The following is a 14748-nucleotide window of genomic DNA, read 5'->3' on the forward strand; positions in this document are numbered from 1 at the left end:
TTGGATTTGATGAAGACCCTGAAAACAGCTAAAATCAGAGTGTCTGTCATTGGGATGTCAGCAGAGGTTCGGGTTTGCACTGCACTTGCTCGGGAAACTGGAGGTGTGTGTCTACTGTGTTCACTCTCTATTCATAATCATCATGTAAGGATTCACTGACTAAGCTAGGCGGCTGTCGTAAGCCACTGAATCTAAATTATTTCATATCCATAGTCTAGCATATGAAGTCATCTTAAATATATTTTGCGTTGAGAAATCACCTCAAAGGGGAAGGAAATTTCAGTAATGTTTGTGTTTAGAGAAAGCATGACTCTTCAAAAGCTAGAAATTTTACTGTGTGTAATACTTTCTAAAGATTTCATAATATGGCTTTTAATCAAATTGTAATTACTGTTCTTAGAGATACCTAGAGATAAAGTTCTTAAAAATGACAATTTAACTAAAATCTTAATTTTGAAGATGTACATTTGTAGATGTTAAAGCTTTTACAGAACTACATAGAAATTGTAATGTGTTCTTACATGTGTAAAGCTGTTGTTTGTTTCTTGTTAGGCACATAACATGAGATTTTAGATGAAAGCCACTACAAAGAATTGCTAACGCATCATGTTAGTCCTCCTCCTGCCAGCTCAAGTTCTGAATGCTCCCTTATTCATATGGGTATGTGTTTATTTTGTTATTTTAAAAATACATATTCATATGAAGCTTTCTGTTTTCATTTACTTAAGTTATTTTAAAATTTGAGTTGGATTTTTTTGGGGGCCATGTTTTATGTCACACACTGACTGGTAATGCCAACACTCTGGAAGCCTAAGGCAGGGGAATCCCACATTGGAGACCAGCCTGAGGCAGCTTAATGACTTAGCACAATGGCTTGTCACAAAATTTATAAAAAGGGATGAGGTTGTAGCTTAGTGTGAAGGCCCTGGATTCAGTTCCTAGCACAACACACACACACACACACCCAAAAGACAGTGTTGTTATTAAATTAGAAGATATAGATATGCTGCATGTGGTGGCACACACCTATAATCCCAGCACTTGGGGCTGAAGCAAGAGGATCACTACAAGCTTGTGACCAGCCCTCTCTACAAAGCAAGAGACCTTGCCTTGGAAAAAACAAAGCAAAAAGAAAACCCCCAAAAAGAAAATATAGGCAACTGGAGGTTTAGCTCAGTGGCACAACTGCCTGCCTGGCAGGTATGAAGTTGTGAGTTTGATCTCTGGTATCAAAAAAAAAAAAAAAAGAAAGAAAAGAAAATATAGATAAGAACTTCAGAATCTGAGGTCATGTGTAGACCTATCTTTCCCTCATTCCTCTATTTTTTCTTTACAGTAGCGCAGGTTTACAGTTAGTCTCAGATAGGATAATAAGCATACACATATATCTCCTAAGAGATGGAAAAACAACTGTTTTTTTGAAAACAGCTTTTGTACAACTTCGTTGGCTCTCTGGTAGAAACATTTTTAGGTTCCTACCCCTAGAATTATGCTTTTTGCTTGGTAAGAGAAATTAATACTTTATCTTTTCTGTGAAGGATTTCCTCAGCATACCATTGCTGCTTTGGCTGATCAAGATGCAAAACCTTCTTTCAGCATGGCGTAAGTAAAGACCAGTAATTTTTTAGCACTTAAAATTCATTGCTCTAAATTATAAATTAAAAGATGGGCTTGAAATGTGGCTTGTAATTAAAAATTACCTTTTGACCTGGGTGTGATGGTACACATGTGTAAATTTAGCACTCTAGAGGCTGAGGCAGGAAGATCACTGTGAATTCAAGGCCAGCCTGAATTACAGTGAGACCCTGTCTCAAAAAAAAAAAAAAAAAAAAAAAAAAAAAATTACCGTTTAGATAGCCATAAAAAGGAATGACTATATACAGTATATTTCTGTAGTGAGATCTTCAGGAAATGTCAGTATAAGGAAGAGAGAAGGTGTGTAATTTGCTATCATCTATCTAAAAAGAAGGAAGCGATGTGAGATGATTCAGTTGTGCTCAGTATAAAAACAATAGTAATGGATATAGGGAGTGAAAACTAAAGAGTGTGTTGGTGTTTAAGGAAAGGCAAAGTGATAGAACCTGGACTTCTACTAAGTATACCTTGTTTGAACTTCAGCACTTTATATAATTAAAAAACAAAAAGAAAGTGATTTTTTCCAAGTCACAGGCCTCCTTCCATTAAAGGTATAATAAGGACTACATTTACTGTTCTAGAGGAAATAGTCACACAGACAAGTGTGGTGGCACATGCCTGTAATCCTAGTGGGGAGGCTGAGGCAGGAAGATCAAAGAGTTCAAGGCCAGGCTGGGCAAGACCCTGTCTCAATAAATATTTTTTAAAAAAGAGGAAGAGGGAGGTATGTGGTCACTTAAATGACACACACATTTTCAAATAAAATTAAAAATTTTTGAAATCCAGAGTTTAAAGTCAAGGTAACATATTTTCTTTTTCTTTCCTTCCTTTTTTTTTTTTGTCTTTTTTGAGATAGATCTCACTGTGCAGTTCAGGCTGGTGTTGGGCTCACTTTGTAGCCCAGGCTGGTCTCAAACGTGCAACAGTCGCCTGCCTCAGCCTCCCAAGTACTGGGATTACAGGAGTGCAACATACTTTCTTTAGTTTTAAATTTTAAAATTTTTTTTTTTTTACTTTTACATCTTTATATGCATCATCTTTAAAGTAATTTTTTCCCCCGCAGGCACCTGGATAGCAGTTCTGAACCAGGACTTGCATTAGGAGGCTATTTCTACCCAGTGTTGGGCAAAGTACTGTGAGCTTCCTGTTGAATGTAAAATATGTGGTTAAGAACCCAGTTATTCATTATTTAGTGAATTAATTTCAAATAATTTATTATGTATTATACTGGTAAAATAAACGTTAAAAATGTAAATGTTGAATTCCACCTAGGTTTCTGGGTATTTATGTGTATATGTATGTATGTATCTGTGTGTGTGTGTGTGGTACTGAGGCTTGATCCCAGTACCCACTCTCTGCTCTGAGCTGCATCCCCAGCCCTTTTTATACTTGTGAGACAATGTCTCACTAAGTTGCCCAGGCTGGGCTCAAACTTGCAAAGTGTTTGGCTGAGCCTCCTGAAGTGTTGAATTACAGGTGTGTGTCATCAGGCCTGGTGTGGCTTTTTGCAAAGAAAAGTAGATTACTTTTTAAATTGAATGTCCAGTACTACATTACCAAGAATAAACATAATACATAAAGTCTATTTCATTTACAAGTAAGCAAATAGGCCTAGAGAGGTAGTATGTGTAGTGACAGAGCTTACTCACCCCTGGACACGCCTGTGGTCCAAGGAAACTGAGAACCGAGCAGCAACAGATGCCGCTCACTCTCCAGGGAAGGAGTTCAGCAGTGGAAGGGTTGGCAAGCCTGCAGCACGGCCTGGCTTCAGCCTCCAGCACTGCAAAAAACAAAACTCCACTAAAAACACTTGCAAGTGCTTAGGCTGAGTTACAGATTTGGCTGCTTAGCTGTTGTCTCTATGAGGTGTGGCTGATTAAACATGCTTCTGTTTGTATGTTAGGTCTTACTTTGGTCTCTGCTCCCCACTTGGTGTGGTCGTATCATCATTTATTTCCCTTGGATGCTTTTTAAGAAAGTCCCCTAGAAGAATATAAAGGGGAAAGGTATGAGTTTTGATTTATTTATATCTCTTCATAATAGCGAACTAATGTTTGAGTAGATTGTCATTGCCTTTTAAAAAATAGTTACTAACTTGAGTAAGATTACTTCTGATATAGAAAATGACACAGCTGGACCTAGTGGTGTATACCTGTAACACAGCTGTAGAGACTGCTGAGGCAGGTGGATTGCAAGTTCAAGGAAAGCCTGACCAACTTAGATCCTGTCTCAAAGTTTAACAAAAGGGCTGGGGATGTGATTTGCGGTAGAATACCCCTGGGTTTAATCAGGGAGGATCCTTGTTTATGAATGAAATAACTCATTTTAAACACATCTGTGTCTCCAGAACTTGTTAATTTCCTTACTTTCACCTCTTCATAGTGAGAGTGATGTACTGAAGCCTTCATAGTGAGAGTGATGTACTGTATGATAGTTCATGCCATAATCCTAGCAATTAGGAGACTGAGGTACAAGGATCTTGAGTTCCAGGCCAGTCTGGGTTAAATAGAAAATTCTGACCCAAAAAATAAGAACGGAAAAATCATTTGGAAATTGTTTCATATAAGCACACTTAGAGGAATATTTTTCAAAATTGTGTATGTAGATATTATCATGTTTTATATAATCAGTTCTTTTTTTTTTTTAAATCGGTACCGGGGACCACATGCTTGCAAGGCAGGAGCTTGTGCCACTGACCTAAATCCCCAGCCCCAATCAGTTGGTATTAACAAATAATGTTAATAACTTTAACTTTGTATATGTATAAATGCATGACAAATTCTTAGAGGTAGAACAGCTGAATCAAAAGTTATGTGAATTTTAAGGCAGCTGTGGTGGTAAAAACCTGTATAATCCCAGCACTTGGAAGGCTGAGGCAGGAGAATCACCATGAGTTAGAGGCCAGCCTGGGCTACCTAGTAAGCTCCAGAGCAGCCTGGTCTACATAATGAGATCCTGCCTCAAAAAGGAAAAAAAACAAGTGATTTAATAGACTTTGTAAAGATATCCTTTAAGGAGGTTTCATTTGTTGTTTGCTTAAACTTGAACAGTATTAGGATTATGAAGTTTTTTATATTGGCCAACTTTTTAAAAAAAATCTTATTGTTTTAACTTGCATTTATTTATTTACTTATGATTGAGGTAGACAGATTTAAAGATAGAATTGAAGAAATATTCCAAGAAGTAGAATACATGGCATAAAATGAAGAACCCAATAAAGGTAAAAAACCAAAAAAATCCAAACTGGTAGATTTTTCAAGAATGTCCAATATAGGAATATGTGAGAAAGAAAGAAAAGAAAAAATATAGAATAGGAGATCATCAAATAAATAGTTTAAGGAAGTTTTCTACTATTGAAGAATAGTATTTTCTTGGTCAAAAAGGACTGTCAAGTGGTTAATTTATTGAAAAAAACCAGACCCACGCTAAAGTATATAACTGTATAATTTCCAAATATGTAGTGAAATACCCTAAACATTTCCAGAGGAGAAAAATTAGGTCACATGTCAAGGATCTGGGATTAAAATTGCTCGGCTTTTCATCAACAATATTGAATGCTAACAGAGAATTTCAGTGTTCAGACTTTGGAGTGAAAATATTACAGTTCAGGCAGGTGTGGTGGTACATGCCTGTAATGCAGCAGGAGAATTGCTGTGAGGTCAAGGCCAGCCTGAGCTAGAGTGAGACCCTGTCCCAAAAAAAAAAGACTTACAGAGAAGGATGAGCATGACATTAGTTTACACATATGCACTGTTAGTCCAAGAAGGCTGAAGGAATTAAGTTCTCATCTTCCATGGTTGGAGGCTCAGAGCCAGTATTCACAGAGCAGGAGTTAGCACTTATATAAGCATAAGTAAATATCACAGTTACAAGTTTAGTTTCCTTTCGTTTAGTTTTTTTTAATTCCATGTTTGTGGATTTTTGAGACAGGGTATCACTCTATAACTCAGGCTGACCTTAAACTCACTGGCCCAAACTCACGGCAGTCTTCCTGCCTCAGTGTTGGGATTATAGGCAAGCACCACCCCACCTGGCACAAGGTTAAAAGTTTTGAAAGTGCCTCTGGGAGCTGGGAATGAAATGGGGAGGAGCCAGAGAATTGCTGTTATCAGTAATAAACAGAGAACTTTGTTTTTTTGAGAGTTCTGGGGTAGAATCAAGCCAGGGCCTCATATATAATCGGTGTGCACTGCACTGCACCCCGAGTCCCAGGTCTTTATAGTGTTTCTTGAAAGTGAGACTGCCAGCCTTGAGGGTGCACACCTGTAATCCCAGCACTCAGGAGACTGAGGAAGGAAGGTTGCCACAAGTTTAAGGCCACCCTGAACTACCTGGAGAGACCCTATATCAAAAACCAGCCAGAAAACAAACAAAAATTTGAAAAGAAAGTAAAACCATTAGGCCCTCATTCTGTGTAAGAAGTTAACGTGTCTTCTGTTCATCTAGGATTGTATCTACTAAGTATAGGAGAGTTAAAAATAGTAAATCATTTTCTGTAGGGCTTAATTCTCTTCTACAACCCCAATTAGAAAGTATATGCATATTTAACCTTAATGAAAACAAAAACTACATTTTGGGCTGTCTTGAGCTGGCCAACATACTGTAGAATTTTAAGAAACTGTTGGCATTCTTAACTCTTTCTGCCAAAGTTTGGTATAGAAGTAATTAGTAAGGGATTCTAGTTACTCCAACTTGGTTACATCATTCTAACTAGTGAATTCTTTTTTTTTTTTTTTTGTCTTTTCCCTTTTTATTGGTACCGGGGATCGAACTCATGACTGCCTGCTTGCAAGGCAGGCGCTTATGCCGCTGAGCTAAACCTCCAGACCCTGTGAATTCTTTTTTAAAAAATGATTCTCAAACTTTCTTTTTCAGATTTTGTTATGGATGTCAGGGGCAACTGAAGGACCAACATGTGAGTCTTGACTTTCTAATAATAAGCTATGCATAAGAAAATAATATTATAATAAGTTTTCTGGAGGTTGTTGAAGACCAGGCTTACATCAGCTTATTTTCTATAAATAGTTATATACTAATTAGTAGACATAAAATGGGGGAAAAATAATCTAAATAGTAGTTTTGTAATTCTGCATTCTGATTTTGGTATGAAGACACTTAGTGCTTTGTCTTCTGTTTTTAAGCTAACTGCTTTTGTTTATTTAAAGTGTTTGTTTTGCTTTTGTTACTAGGGGGTAGAACCAGGGCCTAACCCACACTAGGCCAAGTAGTCTACTACTGAGCTACAGCCCAGCCCTGGCCCCATTGTGACTCCTTTGGAAGTTATCATTTAAGTTGGCCACAGATAAAAATTGTTAGTATTAGGAAGCATTTTTAAAATTTTTTAATACAGAGCCAGGCTAGTGGTGCCTGCCTGTAGTCCCAGCCAGTCAGGGGCCTGACTGAGATGGAGTTCACTGGGCCTGAGCCACACAGCGAGGCTCCATGTCAAGCAACCATGGCAGAGCTTAAAAAGAAGTTTTTGAAAGTAGTCAGTGTGATTATATAAAGTTACATAAATGCAAATGTCATGTCTATTTTTAATATTTAGTGACATTTCCATATTTAAAAATACAAAGTCTATCAAGTGTTAATTAGCAGTATTACTTGTTTGAGGCTAGCAGTGTAGCTCAGTTATAAAGCTCATGTTCAGTATGTATTTTAAGATCCTGGGTTCAGTCACCAGCACCCCACAAAACAAAACAAAAATTGCTTGTTTATTCCATATATGGAATGATTTATTACCAATATATGAATGTTTCATAAAATAATTTTATTAAATTTTACAGTCCTTGAGATGAGGGGTATAGCTCAGTGGTAGAGAGCCTCCTTAATGTGTATGATCCAAGGTTCAATCTCTAGAACATTTCTCTTTGACATCTGTAGTTTATCCTCACTAAAATCACTTTTTCAATTGTTTTACAGTTTTTTTTGGTTTTTGTACTGGGAATCAAACTCATGCTTGCCAAGCAGGTACTGTGTTGCCTAGCCATATCCCTAGCCCTTGTTTTCTAGTTTCTAAGAACATAATCTAGCTGAGTGTGGTGGCTCATTCCTGTAATATTAGCACTTAGAAGGCTGAGGGTCACCCAGAGTCAAAGGCCAGCCTGAACTACATAGTGAGATCTTCTCTAAAACAAAGCAAAACAACACATCATCTTTACTTGTGTGTTAAGATATAGTAAGTTTTATCTCTAGTCAGAGGTATCTGTATATGCAGTGCTGATAGAATTGTGAGCTTTTATTCTCTATGTGTCAATTGACCTACTGCCTAATGGCTTAGATGAAAGAGGAATATAATTTTTGCAGTTGTGAGGTTGTTCTCTTAAAAAATAACTAAACCCAGGGCTGGAGATACAGCTCAGCAGGGCAGCACCTGCCTAGCAAGTTTGAGACCTCGAGTTCAATTCCTGGTGCCAAAAAAAAAAAGCCTCTTAGAAAAAGAACTAAACCCATGTTAAATTTTTGTGCTTCTCTTTTTACTCGGATCTGTCTGATGACCACCTCTATACATTGATAGCTAGCACTGATTTGTGCTCACATGACTCCTCTATGTAGTTACTTAAATGAAGTAGCTGAGAATATGTTATAATAAATTGACTTTGGGGGGATGGGGATTTAGTTCAGCGGCATAAGAACCTGCCTTGCAGGCAGGCGGTCGTGAGTTCAATCTCCGGAACCAAATAAATAAATAAATAAATAAATAAATGAATGAATGAATGAATGAATGAATGAATAGACTTTGAGGACTCAAATCAGTCAAATCAGAGTCATTTCTAAGGATTATTTCTAAGGATAGTTGGGGGGGGACATAAATCACATCAGATTTGAAAATATGTACTCGAGGTGGGTAGGGAAGCTTGCTTCCAATATAAATAGCAAAGCAACATAACAAAGCAAGCATCTTCTAGCTGTGCCCACTTAACTGTTTATTTTTTATTTTTTTTTCACTTAACTTTTAGATACTATCTTGGTTGATTCCTTTTGCTTCTTTCTGTTGCAGGTCTATGTGTGCACTGTGTGCCAGAATGTATTTTGTGTGGACTGTGATGTTTTTGTTCATGACTCTGTCCACTGTTGTCCTGGCTGCATTCATAAGATTCCAATTCCTTCAGGTATTTGATTCCAGTATGAGTATACATAATGTGTCAAAAAGAAATTTGGGTTGGGCACACCCATTTTCCCAGCACTCGGAAGGCTGAGGCAGCAGGATCATTGAGTTTGAGGCCAGCCTGGGTTACATAGCAAGTTCAAGGCCACCATGAACTACATAGCATGACTCTGTCTCAAAAAAAAAAAAAAAAAAAAAAGAAATAAAAGATTTGAAACTATAAGGTGATTCTTTAGAGAAAGCTCCAATTAAAACATGGAGAAGTTTAAGAGAAAAATCTGATATAAGAAACTTTTTTGTGGCTGGGTGTGTTGGCACATACCTGTAATCCCAGCACTTGGGAAGCTGAGACAGGAAGATAGCTGTGAGTTTGAGGCCACCCTGAGCTGCATAGTGAACTCAAGGCCAGCCTGAACTACACAGCAAGGAAAAAACAACCTTTTGTTACAAAACTATTTTTTTCTTGTCACAAAATGCCTAGAATTCAATAGTATTTCATTCAATGAATTTTGTATTATTTAGAGTCATGTGTTCAAAGTCCTTGTGCATTACTATGTGCAAATTATAACTGAAGTACATTAAATGTTTGTGATTTATTTTAATTCATTAATTTAGTGTAAGAAGACATTAAGAACACATTGTAAGAGGTGGGAGTTAAGCTCAGAGTTGTAGGTGCCTGCTTGGCAAGGGTAGGATGGTGAGTTTGATGCCAGATACAAAAACAACCAAACAAACAAACAAAAAACACATTGTAAGATGGAAATTATATAATAATTATGAAATGGTAACACATATGAAATAATGCAGTGCTGCATCCTCCAGAGTGTTCTGTTTGGACTTAAAATATTTGGAGTTCAATTATAAAATCTGAAGTGAAGTTCTCTGGCTGTGACCAACAGGAGGCTTTTTAGGTTTAATACACCAACTCACAAGCCCACACCACCCTTGGCACCAGTTCACAAGAAAGAGATGAAAGGGAACCACAGCCTGGAGTAGGGGCACATCCCATCCCGCCATGGGATCTGGACACAGCTTTGCAGGCAGGGGTCTCTTAACTGCGAGGCTGGCATCTTCCCTCTACGTGGTCACAGGGCTTCCATGCTTAAACAACAGTGGAATTCCAATGCAGTGGGAAAAGGTTTTGGCCTCTTTTATGCGCTACACTGATTGCTTTTAAAATACCACACAGAATGCAGGATGTTGAATGCCACCATTTTGGTTGGTTGTTACCTGAGTCTTGCTTGTGTAGTTCAGGCAAATGAAACCAAAGTTGAGATATCTTCCTCTTTGAACCTCACTGAGTGTTTAATTATTGTCTTCCATTATTCTGCGCTGGGTCACTAGGGAAATTTAGCTGAGAAGATCTGTTTTTTTGTTTTTGTTTTGGTACCAGAGCTTGAACTCATGATTAGGTACTTGCAAAGCAGATGCCTATGCCGCTGAACTAAATCCCTAGCTCCCAAAATCTCTTTTTTTAGGTCCAGTGCAGCTGTATTATTGGTAGAACTCTTCAAGATGTGCCCTGTTGAGAGTGAATAAAGCTTCCATTCTGTAACAAAGGTGTGTACTGTGTATTTTATATCTGTAGACTTTAGTCACTCTAGCTAGAGTTTCACCATGAGGTTTATGATCTTATAAATAAGAATTCTTAGTGAAGGACATTATCAGTAATGATGATGTAATTCCATGCTAGAGATTTTATTTTTTAAAATTATTATTTAAAAAATTGGGGCTGGGGATTTAGCTCAGCAGCATAAATGCCTGCCTGGCAAGTGTAACATTGTGAGTTCAATCTCCAGGGGTTGGGGAAATCAAACTCAGGACCTTGTGCTTGCCAGGCAGGTGTGGTGCTACTGAGCTATATCCCTGGTCTTAGAGATTTTATTTAATAAATCTTGGCTGAAGCCTAGAAACTAATATTCTCTGTAAACACACACACACACACACACACACACACACACACACACACACACACACACGCTGGTTCGCAAGGTCACAAAAGTAATAGATGTTACAGTTAGTATTCATATTGTAAAGGCAATTTTTAATGTAAAGGAAATTTTAAAACTTGGATTTCTAATACTACTCAAGGATGGTACTGGAAAGTGCAAGCTGTTCCCATAATTAAAAAATATATATATATAAACTCAACTAAGCATTGACATCCCCCACGCCAGCCAAAACTTGTAGATAAATGTAACTCAACCAGACAGTGCATCTTGTTGAACTAGCTTGCTTTCAAGTTCTTAAGGACAGATTAACTCAGTTATAGGCAATGAATGATTCTTCCTGTTCCCCACAATCCTGATCCCCAAATTATACAATAGTAACCCCAATTAGCTTACATAAAATAAGCCTGTCTGAGAGCATATGACTCAGTTTGTGTAACCGATTATAAAAGATCCTGTTACTTGTCTTCAGACCTTCTTCTGAAAACATACATAAGTGACTGTCAGCTTCAAGGTAAGGCTGCTGATTTAGAACTAACATTCCATTCAGCCTGCTAGTGTAATAAAGCTGTATGTCTTCCAAAGTTCCTCTGGTGCTATGTCTTCTGTCTGGTCTGGACCTGAACCTCATAGCAGTATTTTCTGAGCCGAGACCCAGTGGTTTTTTGTTTGTTTGTTTGTTTTGTTTTTTGGTTTTGAGACAAGATCTCACTGTGTAATTCAAACCTGCTTTGAACTTCTTCTATAGCCTAGGCTAGCCTTGAACTCACAGCAATTCTTCTCCCCCAATCTCTGCATAGGTGTGCACTACCATGCCTGGGGGCCCACTGGTTCTCTACGTGGAAACAAATTATAGTTACAGGTAACCTGGTACCTGCCATCTTCTCTCCTCTTTGACAAAAGAGGTAGCAATGATATGCGTGTGATACCTTTAACATTGTCCAAGTGTTCTACTTCTTTCTCCCTGATGGCTTAGAGGCAAGACCTTGGGTCACCTCTTAAAGTTTCTGGAACTGTCACAGAGACTCATCCTACAGATTTAACTTTCCCCAAGTATCATTTTCTTTCTTGATGAAGTTAGGGTAAATATTTTAATTATACTAAGGAGAAGCTTGGTTTTCCACAAGATAGAGGAAAATCTTGGATTGCTGAAGATTCCAGAAATGCAAGTTAGGATTGTAGCTCAGTGGTTAAGTGCTTGTCTAACAAGTGCAAGACCCTGTGTCCAGTCACCAGCACTGGAAAATAATTGCAGAAATGGAAGTGATGATTAAGGCAGTTCTGACCTTTAGTTTCTTTATTGAAATTCTTAGCATATTATATTTTAAGTACTTTCAAATAGGTAGTTTGTTACCTCACATTGTGTGTGTGTGTGTGTGTGCGTGTGTGTGTGTGTGTTACTAGGGACTGAACCCAGGGCATTTGCACTGAGCTATCATCCCAATGCTTTTTTGTTTACTTTTTGAGTCAGGGTTTCACTAACTTGCTTATACTGGACTTGAACTTGCAATCTTTCACCTCCTCAGCCTCCTGGAGTGCTTGGATTACAGGTGTGCATTATCACACTCAGTCTTACGTTCTTTAGTCAGACTCACAACCCTACCTCCTTCCATCACCCATGAATCATTGCTTGCAGTTTGCCCATGGGCTATGTCATGCAGTCCTTGGGTACCTGCTCAGGAAGCCAGGTCTGCTCAGTGGTATGGTATTCCGTCCAGCTCTGGACGGTGAAAGGGACAACTCAGATTAGACTAGTGTGCTAATTCCTTTTCCAGTCCAGCCCAGTGCAAAGTCAGCGCCAGTAGAGTAGAAAGTAGGCAACATCTCAGGACAAAAAGGCAGCTAGAGGAATCTGAGGAAACGTTAAAAGTTGTGCCTAGTGGATGCACGTGGCAGGCTGAGGCAGAAGGATCACTGCAAATTCAAGGCCAATTTGGGCTACATTGTGAGTTCAAGGCCAGCCAGCACTATATAGAAAGAACCTGGGTCAAAAAACAGTTTGGTTGACCAAGTGGGGGGGGACACTAAAATTACTAATATCTGTAATGAAAAAGAAGACATAAGAACCTTACAACTTACATAGTCACCCCAAAAACAAACTTCTTACCTATTAACAGTCACTCCCCATTTATTCCATTTCGTGGTCTCTCCTACAGTTGTCTTTAGTTTGCTATGTTTTATGAGTTACAGCTCAAAAAACCTTAAGAAACAAAACCTTAACATGTGGAAACAGGTTAGCAGGTCTCTGGCTGCCCAGAGGGGAAGTGGGAAGCGCGTGGGGACATGGTGAGATTACTCAGTGCTTTGTAACACCCTCATCTCTGGCCATGGGTGACTTCCTCTCCTGCCTCCATTACGGTCAGCAAGTTCATAGCGTCAAGTGATTTCAGGGGTGTTGACATACAGCGGCGTAACCAGTCTTTGGAAGGCAGTTGGTGAAACGCTAAGGGCTTCAGGAAATGCAGGAGTTAAAGAAAAGGAAAGTCTCCAGAACAAGAGGGAAGTGCTGTGCTGACGCCTGGTGCCTCTCTGGCCTCCAGATTGTTAGCACATCGTTTGATTCTGTTCTGGGAAAGGGATTACAGGGTGGGCTGTGGACTCTCCTGGGATCTTTACTCAGTTTCCCCTGACTGATTGCTCTGAGTCACACCTCACCTCAGGCCAGGACCCTGAAAGCAGTGCAGCCCTTCTCCACGAAGGTCTTGATCACTCAGTAAACCTGACACAGCAGCTATGTGTCTGCCTTGATCCTAGGCATCAGGGAAATGAACTCTGGGAAGGAGATACAGGGTCTAACCTTGTGACATGGAAGCTTCTAGTCTGAAAAGAAGTGGCCTTACAAAGAGGTCCATGTGAGCAGGGCCTGGTGGCACCTACCAGTAATCCCAGCACTCCTGAGGCTGAAGCAGATGGATTGCAAGTTTGAACCCAGCCTGGGCAACACAACAAGACTGTCTCAAAATAAAAATTAAAGAAGTGCTGGGGCCTTGGGTTCAGTCCCCAGCACTGGAAAAAACAAAAGTGCTAGCAGTATGCCAGGGTTAAAGGAGTGGGCAGGGGTTCTATCAGATGAGCTTGGTTGCAACTCACGTTTCTGAAATCAAGCAAAAAGCAGAAATCAATGGGGCGGGGGGAAGCTGACAGACAGGTAACCTCTAGAAAGCAGTTGCCCCACCTGAAGGAGGCTGCTTCTGACATGTCGAGGGTTGGGGTAGAAGGGAGTTTTCACTTTATGTCCTTTAGTACTTTTTCAGTTTTGGGGGAGGTGCTGGGACTCAAACTCAGGACCTTGTGTTTGACAGGCAGGTGCTTATGCCACTGGGCTATATCCCCAGCTACTTTTCGAATTTTATTCATAATGTCTGTTACCTAGTCTGAAAAACAAAAAATAAGGTTCATAAATTAAAGTAACCATTATTCAACCCCAGTTTTACTCTTTCCTTCAGGGAATATAGGCCCTTTGATGCCATATATTTTGATACTTAAAGAGAAAACTTCAAAATTTGCATACTACAAAAATGAAGCATGATTCTTTGGAGGAAAAGGAGGGATCTTTTAAGTATCTCTGTAGTCAGCTATTGCAAATATGTTGCTTGGACCAGTAGCATCAGACTCATCTAGCAGTGCATTAAAAATGCAAACTTAAGCTGAGCACAATGGCACTTGCCTACAGTCCCAGCACTTGGGAGGCTGAGGCAGGAGGATCTCAGTGAGTTTGAGGCGAGCCTGATCTACATAGCAAGGTGTTGTCTTAAGAAACATAAACAAAAACAAAAGAAATGCAAACTCTTGAGCCCACATGAACCTGATGAATTAAACTCTGGTGTGGGCTTGGCAATCTTCTTCAATAAATCCCCTCAGTCCCCTAAACTCTTGCCTCACCTTGACTTGTGAACCACATGTAAAAAGTACAGCTGGGTTATGAACAGTTGGCTGCACAATGGAAAATGTGTTAAATGAACACTGTTCATTTATAGATTGTAGATATTGACAGAGAAGTTGTGAAAACCAGTGAAACCTAGAAGCCTTACTGCAGCAATTTGATACACTAGCAAA

The 14748-nt window shown here is 39.2% G+C and overlaps 1 pseudogene; it reads left to right on the forward strand.

Annotated features, from left to right (window-relative positions):
- LOC100716572 (general transcription factor IIH subunit 2-like) lies at positions 1–10302 on the forward strand (annotated as a pseudogene).
- The last annotated feature ends 4446 nt before the right edge of the window (positions 10303–14748 follow it).

The sequence above is a fragment of the Cavia porcellus genome, unplaced genomic scaffold, assembly GCF_034190915.1.
Source record: "Cavia porcellus strain 051 isolate PalLab524CR breed Dunkin Hartley unplaced genomic scaffold, mCavPor4.1 scaffold_11, whole genome shotgun sequence".
In the NCBI taxonomy this organism is placed as follows: Eukaryota; Metazoa; Chordata; class Mammalia; order Rodentia; family Caviidae; genus Cavia; species Cavia porcellus.